Below are 11,300 nucleotides of genomic sequence, written 5' to 3' on the forward strand. Positions count from 1 at the left end.
ACACTTAATATTAGGTCAAATTCCACTCATGGTTAAACTTCCCAGTCAGTCACCCATCCTCACAGTACTCCACCCCTAGCACGCTTAACTTCTTGGTTCCATTTAGACTAGATTCCATGAAAGAAATGACACCTCGTTGACAATAATACCATATCAATACTATTAACCCTTATTACTTGATGTTGCACATCATTATTTTTTGAATTTCAAACAATTACCTACATAAACTACAAGAATAAGTATATTAATCTTGAATTCAAATGGACAATAAAATGATTTATTTTTTCTTTTTTATTTAATATGGAATAATTAATATCTTTAAATCTGTAAATCAAAATTTGACAAATAATATGTCTAAATCGATTAGAAAAATGAGAGGAATCCAAATATGACATCTATATCATATTTTGAATCTAAAAATATTTTTTCCAAAAAATCTTGAGCATTAGATCATGTACCTGTAGTTCAAATCTGGTCGGCCTCGTGCCGATTCGGCAGGAATTTGTCTTTTTCATGAGGGGTGGACAGAAAGGTTTCAGATACACCGGTTGAGAAATTTTGCATCTTAGTTGGTCTAGTATTTTTAAAAAATGTGTTGGTACCAATGTCAATCTTTAATTTGGTGGTTGCTTCACAAAACACCCCGTTTTCGGCACCTCAAAAATGGAAAATGGTTTTTTCGTGCAATAAAATGGAAAACTTCCTCCTGCAATATCGTAATACATCCCAAGATGCACATGTGTGCACAATATGGGCACATTATCACAAACTATGCCGCGATTCCATCCATAACATGGTCGTTTGACCTAAATGTCATGAAACCTCGAACATGATAGCTCATTTTGTGAAGGATTTTTTGTGATGTTCGCAATTTTCCAACTTTAATATTTTTCCTTGCAACTATGACACATAATATGACACCACGGCGAAGGTTTCACATTGTTTGGATCGTTTTCGATTTTTTTTATGCCCGTTTCAAACTATATTCAAAACGGCGGGCAAGAAGATCCTTTGCCCGGGCCTGAGGCTCGCCAAACTTGCACTCGGATCTCCGATGAAATAGCATGTTGTGAATCTAAAAATGATTTTTACAAAAATCTTGAGCAATATATCATGTACCCGTAGTTCAAATCTAGTCGGCCTCTCCGCCGATTCGGCAGAATTTGTCTTTTTCATGAGGGGTGGACGGAAAGGTTTCAGATACACCGGTTGAGAAATTTTGCATCTTAGTTGGTCTAGTATTTTTAAAAAATGTGTTGGTACCAATGTCAATCTTTAATTTGGTGGTTGCTTCACAAAACACCCCGTTTTCGGCACCTCAAAAATGGAAAATGGTTTTTTCGTGCGATAAAATGGAAAACTTCCTCCTGCAATATCGTAAGACATCCCAAGATGCACATGTGTGCACAATATGGGCATATTATCACAAACTATGTCGCGATTCTATCCATAACATGGTCGTTTGACCTAAATGTCATGAAACCTCGAACATGATAGCTCATTTTGTGAAGGATTTTTTGTGATGTTCGCAATTTTCCAACTTTAAAATTTTTCCTTGCAACTATGACACATAATATGACACCACGCGAATGTTTCACATTGTTTGGACCGTTTTCGATTTTTTTATGCCCTTTTCAAACTATATTCAAAACGGCGGGCAAGAAGATCCTTTGCCCGGGCCTGAGGCTCGCCAAACTTGTACTGGATCTCTGATGAAATAGCATGTTGTGAATCTAAAAATGATTTTTACAAAAAATCTTGAGCAATATATCATGTACCTGTAGTTCAAATCTGGTCGGCCTCCTACCGATTCGGCAGGAATTTGTTTTTTTCATGAGGGGTGGACAGAAAGGTTTCAGATACACCGGTTGAGAAATTTTCCATCTTATTTGGTCTAGTATTTTTAAAAAATGTGTTGGTACCAATGTCAATCTTTAATTTGGTGGTTGCTTCACAAAACACCCCGTTTTCGGCACCTCAAAAATGGAAAATGGTTTTTTCGTGCGATAAAATGGAAAACTTCCTCCTGCAATATCGTAAGACATCCCAAGATGCACATGTGTGCACAATATGGGCACATTATCACAAACTATGCCGCGATTCTATCCATAACATGGTCGTTTGACCTAAATGTCATGAAACCTCGAACATGATAGCTCATTTTGTGAAGGATTTTTTGTGATGTTCGCAATTTTCCAACTTTAAAATTTTTCCTTGCAACTATGACACATAATATGACACCATGCGAAGGTTTCACATTGTTTGGATCGTTTTCGAATATTTTATGCCCGTTTCAAACTATATTCAAAACGGTGGGCATGAAGATCTTTTTCATTTTAAATATTTCAAGTTTGATATTTTTCCAAGATAGAACTTATTTTTCTGAAAATTTTGATATATTATTTGTATTTTTCTGAATTATAATGATTTAGTTATGATTTTTTTAAGATTAATGTCGTAAAATGGAAAATAGCTATGCCGACGGCTTTGCCGTCGCGCACGAGCTCGACGTCTGTTAGCTCGCCGTCACGGCGGAGAGGCTATGCCGACGACCGAAACTCGTGCCGACGGTTGCCGTCGGCACAGATCTTCATGTGCCGACGGGCCGACTTGCCGGCTCGGCCGAGACGAGTCCTGTGCCGACGGCCCCGATATTTTGCCGTCGGCACAGGATCTGGCCGTCAGCACCTTGACTGGTTCCCGTAGTGGCAGACGATCTTCCGCCTCATGCCCGCTCTTGCAACCTTTTTATAGAAGGAGCTTAAGTTTTTACTTTAAACTTTTACGAAACCTGTAAGGGTGTAAGCATATTGATCAAGAAAGAGAGCTAAAATTCAGAAACTCGATGCCTGGCCCGGTGCGAGCACATACGTACGAGCGCACGCAGCCTCTCCCAGCTGGCTACCTTTTGGGCTTTCCATCTGCCACCTAAGGGCATCTCTAGTGTCGCGACGCAAATCGGTGTCTGCGAGCGTCCGTTTGCGTCTGAGGTATCTCCAGCGGCTCGACGTATTTCCGCGACGGTATGAATTATAATGTTTGAAAACAACAAAATAAAGAGAACGAAGTCATAGTTATTACATCCAAAATTTAAAAAATCTACACAAAAATAAGATGATATTCCTCTAGGCATGGTCTTTATGGCCAGTCAATGTCTACTGATGCTCAATCAGATCCGTTTGTAGCCGTTTGCACACGGTCTCGTCAGTGACTTCTACATTCATATGCAGATAGTCCTCCCAAGATAAAGCCCCGGGGAGTGGCGCAACCAGCTCACCTTGAAATTCCCAGTGGTTCTCATTGTGGCCATTAGGACGCTCGTTCTCAACGACTAAGTTGTGCATGATCACGCAGCATGTCATCACCTCATGCATGGTCTTCAGCGACCATATTCTTGCCAGGTGATGGACAATTGTCCACCGAGTTTGGAGCACACCAAATCCGCGTTTCACATCTTTCCTGCAAGCCTCTTGTATCTTGGCAAACCTCCTCTTCTTCTCATAGCGCCGAAAATAGGAGTAAGACACCTACCAGCGCAATTGACCGAACAGGTTGTGGGTGGCACGGAAAGGCGGCGCAACCGACAACGTTTGGCCCTAAAACAGGCGGCAGGTACGCGCCGGAGCCAACCCCGACTACGATAGATCCTGCTCTCCCGCGCGGCGAGAACCGAACCGACGGCGAGTACTGCGGCGCTACGGCGGAACGGCGGCGGGTGGGATTGGGTTGGTGGCGTCGCACTAGGGCAGCAAAGAAGAGAAAAAAGAAACAAATCGAAGCGATCGATTTTGCGGTCCCTAACTTGCGGGACCGGGTAAGAAAGGAGAACGCTCGGCGCGATCACGGAGCATCCGCGGAGACGTAAACCTGGCGCATATTTGGGCCAGGTTTACGTCGCTACGAACGGCCCGATCACTTTGCGTCGCCCCGCTGGAGCAGGATCCAGACGCATTTTCGATCACGACGGACGGAAACGGTTGCTCAACATCCGTTTTATGTTGTCCCGTTAGAAACGACCTAAATAACCCAATCTGCAACGAGTATGACCGGAGTTTGCAGTTTCGCGAAATGCTAGCCGGTTAATCAGACAAGCATACTCACCTGGACCTCGTTGCGCTAGATGACGCGCGATTGAGGAATCTGGCTGATCGCCTTCTAGGATGCTAACATCGAATGAGCTATCAAGGATCACTAGGAAGTGTCAGGCGCGACGTCACGTCGCGTCCGTGGTGCTTTTTAGTAATTGTTTGAAAAAATATTAAATATTTAAATCTGACTATGTGGTCTAAAGGTTAGGAGTATCTGTGTAATATTATGTTCTCCTTTAGGTCTATATATAATTTCTTGTCTGTGGATAACGTCGGTATACATCAAACACTTTTAATATTTTCTTCAGTGAGCTTGTTTAGATGACTCTGTGTATAACCATTTTAAATTTTCCTAACCACTGTTAAAATTATATTGGAACGGGTTATACCTTGTATTTTTTTTTACAGAGTTATACCTTGTAACTTGTAAGCACTTCTCTCCTACTTTTCTTCGGAGGGTTTATACAACTAACAAAATGAGGCGACACAAGCTTCCATATAGCAGCTAAGAAGAAAATTCCACAATAAATAAGTAGAGAGCATAAGAAATTATTCTGGTAAGTATAGGGACGGTGATAATTTCTATTAATGTGAATTTGTAACCGTGACTAATTTTCTTCTGTTGTATTCGTTAGTTTTTATTTTTCATAATATTTTTAGACGTACAAAAGCACTTCCTCACACATCGATGACAGGAGCCTAACAACACTCATGTCGCGTGCAAGGAATAAAAACACAACATGTCACACGCACAGAGCATACCCGTACGGGGTAGCTCCTGCTCACCTTTTCCCCAAAGTCCCGAGTCCCCTTTTCTCTTGCTTCCCTCTGTCGATCTTTGCGTTCGCGCTGCCCTCGATTTGATGTCGTTATTGCCAAATCGGTGCAGCCGGACGCTCATCGGCGCTCTCATCAGGCCCCTCCGCCGGTACCCTGCATCCGTGTTGCCTGCTGCGCCTCCACATCAAAATCTTACCCCAGCAAGACGGGAAGGTGTCCTACAGTCTTCATCCGAAGGAAGGTGGCCGCACATCTGGCGGGCCCGCAGAGCGCCGGAAGGTGAGGATCCGTCTCATCAGCGGTGGTCCGGCGAAGGCGATAGCACCTGTCGGTGCAGCGGAACACGGGAAGTGGCGCTTCATCGATCCACCATCATTCCATCCTTGTGGGTGGTAGCCGCGACTCCTTTCATCTCGCCGCCGCTCAGCCGGAGGTTGGCACAGAGTCCGCGTGGCCATAACTGGCTTCCAACCAGGATTGACAGAGCACCACCCGTCACAGCGAGTAGGAAGAGAAGATTTGCTGGTACACATCCCGTCCCGCACCATTGCCTTCCCCATTATGTGCTTGATCAGTTGATCTAGTTTTGTTGATGGCAAAAAATGCATATGTGTTGATTTGGAATTTCTTTACCTACCAATTTCTGAATGCTAAGCACTGCTGGCTGTAGCGATCTACGTTCTATGATTTAGATGCCTAAGTGCTCACTGCTTAAGGAAGTAGAAAGGCTACTTTACTCGAGCTGTGATGTTTGCCTGGGATGATAACATGGCTTCTAAAACCTATGGAACTTCAATGTAAATGGGCTGGCAGCACTACTCTGTTATCACGCATAAATTTAGTGTTAGTTTACGTGGAGAAGAATTTATTTTTTTGAAATAAATGTCGTATAAGTTCAACAATGTGGCATGCAAATTATTTACGTGGTTCATAAAAAAAATCCATGGTATTCGACTTCTGGACTGTATGCATGTAGAAGTAGAGTGATAGGTAAATAGATCTGTCAATATTCATTAATTCATGCTATACATATTGATTATATATATTCAATTATCCCATGAACCGGATGAATTTAGATGGAATCTTCATGTAGATGGTTCTTTCTCAGTTAAATCTTTATACAATGCAATCCTCCATTCTGATTTACCAGTTGATAACAATAAGAAAATTTGGAAGATGAAGATACCATTAAAAATCAAGATTTTTGGATGGTACCTTCGTCGAGGAGTTATTCTTACTAAAGATAATCTTGTTAAGCGGAATTGGCACGGAAATACACGGTGTGTTTTCTGTCATCACGACGAAACCATCAAGCACCTTTTCTTCCAGTGTAGTTTTGCGAAATCTATATGGTCAGTCATCCAAGTAGCGTCTACCCTGTATCCCCCGACTAGTGTGGCAAATGTCTTTGGCAATTGGCTTCATGGTGTTGATGCAAGGTTTAAGTTGCTTCTTAGGGTGGGGGCGCTTGCAGTTATCTGGGCGCTATGGCTATGTAGAAATGACAAGATTTTTAACGATAAAAACTGTTCTCCGTTCATGGTTAACTCTTCAGCGGGCGGAGAACCAAGACCTATTTACGGAGGTTTGTACACGGTTGGAGGCTACGGCTAGGGATACTTTTTCCCGACATGGGTGGAAGCATAGTCTACGGATTGAAACTCCACACTTGCCTTAGGCGTTATATAGTTTATCGTCTCGATATGTATTTCGCCTTTTTTCTTTTAATGCTCGTTATGGACTGTTGAAACAGCTGTGTGCGGCTGGATGTAATTGCTTATCAAAGTAATAAAACATCCTTTATCGAAAAATACGTATTGATTATATGCTAGGTTGGCTTACTTTGCTTATCTATATCTGAAATTCTCTGCCGAGGTTGTTAACAATAGATTACAAATGCTCAACACTATCCTCTGTCGAGGTTTTTTTTTTCCTTTTACTAATTTACAGATTTTGTTTCGATGATAATAGGGATGCATCAGATGGTGGTTGTCCATACACAGTGACGCTGCTCTCCTGCCGTTTGGGCACGGGCACGGCGCCGACATCTACGGACCTGTCGACAAACCTCATGTCTAGCCAAGCTCAAGTTCTTCATAGGGCTGAGTCCACTGTCGCCAATGACGCCATCTAAGTTCCTTGTGGATGATACCAGAACATCAGTAACAGTCACGGTAGTGCATATAGTGGTGCCAAGGAACACGTGATCATCGTCGTCGCAGAGCAGGTTAGCCCAAAGTAACACTGTTGAGGGCAACAGGAAGGTCACGGTGTCGTCCTTCGCCCCCTGCCTGACATTGGTAGCGCAACAGGTGCAGTTCCGTTTCTCTGAAATTTAGTCTCTGGTGTTGCTTGATTGTGGAATGGGGCATGGAGGGTCTTGCTTTTTCTTCTGCTGAGGTTAATAACTACATGAATTGAACTTCTTTTCCTACACAAAAAACTTCAGTAGGTCACCGTAGATCCTTTCTAGTGTGACTATGGAATTTCTGAGGCTTAGAAATCATAAGGTGGACATCTCTTACCTCTTTAACTGTTTGATTCCTATTCGTGCACCTGACCAAAAAGATTAACCAATTTGTTGGTAGCTTGTACAGCCTGGAATATGCCGTTGCAGTAGATGTTGATTAGTAGCATCTGAGTTATATCTTTATATTTATCATTTAACAATATACAATACATTGGTAGACTGGCACGCTGTCAATTAACAATACAATACATCGGTGGCATTTCTACTTAACATTGCAGTGTTCATACTTCCTATGGTGGTAGATAGGTGGATAATATTTCAGGACTTTTCTGGGATGGCCCGAGTCTGCAAAATAATAGATATATTAACATGCTTACTTCTTCTTTTATCTGCAAAATAGATATATTGACATGCTTAGTTCTTCAGGGCAAACTTGACATGTTGCTGCAAGCAAGGTTTCGGTCTGTACTGCATGGAAAAGAGTTCAACAGCAGTATTCTTGACCATATTGATGCCTCTCTCATTTGTGTCAATATTATTTCAAAAATTGACCTGGCAAAGCATAGTCCTGTACTTGGAAGGGAATAGTATGAACAATGTTAAAACTGAACGGTTTCTAAATCTTATCCTCTAAATATGTGGTAGTTTTTTTGGCAAACTTTTATTAAGAAACCTTAACCTTGCTCTTGAAATCGTGAAGCCCATTTTGTAACAAACTCCAACTGGATCTTCCTTGTCTCCTGTTTCTGAAAAATTGTAGAAGATTATACACTTATTCAGACTAACTGCAAGATCAACCCTCCATCCAGGATGGTAACTTGCAAACAAACTTATTAGAATCCAAAAAAAAACATGTATTCGATGCATCATTAACTTAAATGATTGGCGCACTACTAATTATGGCTTGCTTTTTTTTATGTTGACATGTTCAACATGACTACAGTAGTATACACATTAGCTGAATAGAAGCACGCAATTCTATAGACAAAGCTCAATAAAACTCAGTAGAGAGCAATAGTACATGGCCAGACGTCGCAAACATACACATCGGCCTTATGCAGTGGCTACCGTTGAAGACTAAACAATTTGAGTTGTGCTAGTGGTACTGCATACTGATGCTTTTCCAAATTATTTGCAGTTAAAGTAAACAGCAAGCAGCAATCAGATATATGCAAATATGAAGGATCAATGAAATCAAACAAAAAGGATGAGAAACAGCAGTGACCAGGTGTTGGTGGCAAGCAGGCATCAGTGTTCGATGGGCCAAGGAGGAGCAAGGCTTCGCCAGGAGATGCATGAGTTTTCGGAAGAAGAGGGGCATGGCTCGATGAAAGTATCTAGGCTGGACGAACTGGACATCTCCATCATGGCGCTCAAGGTCGAGAACAACCACGCCTTCCATCCTGCAAATGAAGAACCAATTGCTCGTTAAGAAGCTAATTTTCATAGAATCATACCTTGGTTCTGCAGCTAAAGGGATGAAGCTTCAGGAAATTTCTTAGAGCACGGGAGGAGAAAGGAAGTCGTCGATCAAGCAACGCTGCTGGTGCGGGGCTCTGTTCCGGTGGCGGCATCCGCTCAACGGGAACGTCATGGACCACACCGGATGCACCTCGCCAGCAGACCGACTGGAGGACCCTAAAGGTACCCCGCTTTGTCCCGTGCTGGGCATCGCTACACCGACCCCTGCATTGCTGGTGTAACTGTTTGTACTCGCTGAACACGGAGCAGAGTCAGCAGACATGAGAGGGGGAAGACGATACCAACTTGTCCCCATCACTTTACTTCTGCTGATGTTCCAAGGTGGACGGCCGGGTAGCTGGTGGGCGCTGGTGCGGGACTCCAGACGGCAACCTCCATGTGCGAGATCGCCTGCGGCGCTGTGCGGAGAGCTCTGACTTTCGCAAGGACCAAGGCGTACGCTGGGAGGAGGCGGAGACAATGGCGGCGAGGTATGGTAATTGCTCTGCCCGCGACCACACACACTCCCTCTCCTCTAGCTGGGAAAGACGTGGAAGAGGCAAGCGCGGAGGTCTTCCACCACGCCGCCAGCAACCTCGGGAGGGAGAGAAAGGTGTGCTCCGTCGGAACGGATAGAAGGGCGTGTCGCAGTTAGAGAAAAAAGCGCCCCAATGGTTGGCTCGGCAGGTGCCTTGCTGGGCAGGAACGGAGAAGAGGACGCCGGCCTCTGCGGCTGGATATGGATTACCAATTCGTGGAGGTCCTGGATTTTTCTTTGAGGGAATCGTGGAGGTTCTGGATTATTCAACGTGGTAACGGTGGCACCGCTTTGACCGCTTTTGATGGCAAAACAGGAGCACGACCAGCGCGATCAAGTAAACATCACAACTACTACACCGGGAAACCGAAAGATAACCGGGAGAGATAAGAAGGGGTAACCGAAACTGAGCCGGTAAACATGGATTTCTCACACGAAAAGAAAGGGCTAAGAAAAGGTAAATACTACCTACCGTAGTCCGATCTGAAGCAAACGGCCGGACTAGCATCTGTCCGTTCAGTCTACCCGACGCATCCAACGATGCAGGGTTGAGGTTATATAATGGCCCACATCGCACCATCCCTAACCAGTAGTAATGTCGCCGCCGCTACCGTCATCCTCCGCGCCGGTCACCGCTCGATGTTGCCGCCGCATCCGTCCTTCCCACAACACTTTCCGAGCTTCTGGCGGCGCTCGTCAATGCTGCATGGGTATGTGGCCTAGACCTCCACGTACTCGCTGTTGCCGCCACATCCGGCCCTCCCCCGACGCTGCCCGAGCTTCTACCTCCGGCGCTGCTCGTGCTTCCGGCGACGCTCATCGATGTTGCATGGGTCTGTGGCCCAGACTTCCGCTCGCTGTTGCCGTATGGCCATATCTGAGTACGTTCCAACAGAAAACATCAGTGCTTCCGATGCATCATTTGTACGCTTTTGACAACACAGGGATGTGCTTCGAATTTTTTGACGTTGCTTCCTTCATAGACCATGGATTCTATACTAGCATCGCATGTGCTTTCTGCTAATAATTTATTTGCTTCTGAAGCCAAAGAAAATACTATATCATTGCATCTTCCAAATTTACAAAGCTGCCGATGAAATAGTGGCATGCTTCTTAGTAAAACAATTGTGCTTCACGCAAACTTTCCATGGAGCTCGATCAGTCGCATGCGTCTTTTTTCCATCTTCTGCGAAAGAAGCAACTAACGAGGAAGAAAGGCAAGAGACGTTAGCGATCTATCCGGACGTGAATTACGGAAACGAGTCATCGGGAGCAGTTTTTGCAAAGGAAGCATGCAATTAATCCCTTGATTCAGGAAAAAGCCGCGCGGACCTGGCTTAGAATCGTAGGGTCAAGATGCTTCAAATCCTGTGGCTAAAGATTGGTCCGATGGAAAGCAAAAAATCGGGAGCCGATTCCTAGTGCTGCCCGATTTTCTTTGGCTTCAGAAGCAAATAAATTATTAGCAGAAAGCACATGCGATGCTAGTATAGAATCCATGGTCTATGAAGGAAGCAACGTCAAAAAATTCGAAGCACATCCCTGTGTTGTCAAAAGCGTACAAATGATGCATCGGAAGCACTGATGTTTTCTGTTGGAACGTACTCAGATATGGCCATACGGGTTACGAAGTATTGTGCGATCCCCGGCACAGGCGGAGCCGGTTGGCATCGATCTAGACGGCAAAGCAACCCCTATGGTCAACGCGTTCGCCAAGGTCGATCCACTCGAGCGCGCATACGAGAATCATGAATCCACAGACCTTGTGCAGTGCTTCCTCGCAGTGGTCACCCTCACCATGAAGCGACACAATCACCATGACGCGCCAGGCTCCTGGCTGCATTGCCGTCTTGCCCCGATACAGTCGCTGGTGCTCCGTTCCTCTCCCTCTTCAGCCTGGAGGGCCCTGCTCAAGGTCTGGGCCACATACCCATGCAGCGTCGACGAGCACCATCAGAAGCAC

General features: G+C 44.6%; 1 long non-coding RNA gene across 1 annotated transcript; it reads left to right on the forward strand.

The window, feature by feature from the left end:
• The first annotated feature begins 5,087 nt into the window (after window positions 1-5,087).
• LOC124679215 lies at window positions 5,088-9,479 on the forward strand. The gene is made up of 3 exons (XR_006994858.1): window positions 5,088-5,393; window positions 6,840-7,180; window positions 8,477-9,479. It is a non-coding gene; the product is annotated as an uncharacterized LOC124679215 (long non-coding RNA).
• Window positions 9,480-11,300: the final 1,821 nt, after the last annotated feature.

The sequence above is a fragment of the Lolium rigidum genome, chromosome 7, assembly GCF_022539505.1.
Source record: "Lolium rigidum isolate FL_2022 chromosome 7, APGP_CSIRO_Lrig_0.1, whole genome shotgun sequence".
Lineage (NCBI taxonomy): Eukaryota > Viridiplantae > Streptophyta > Magnoliopsida > Poales > Poaceae > Lolium > Lolium rigidum.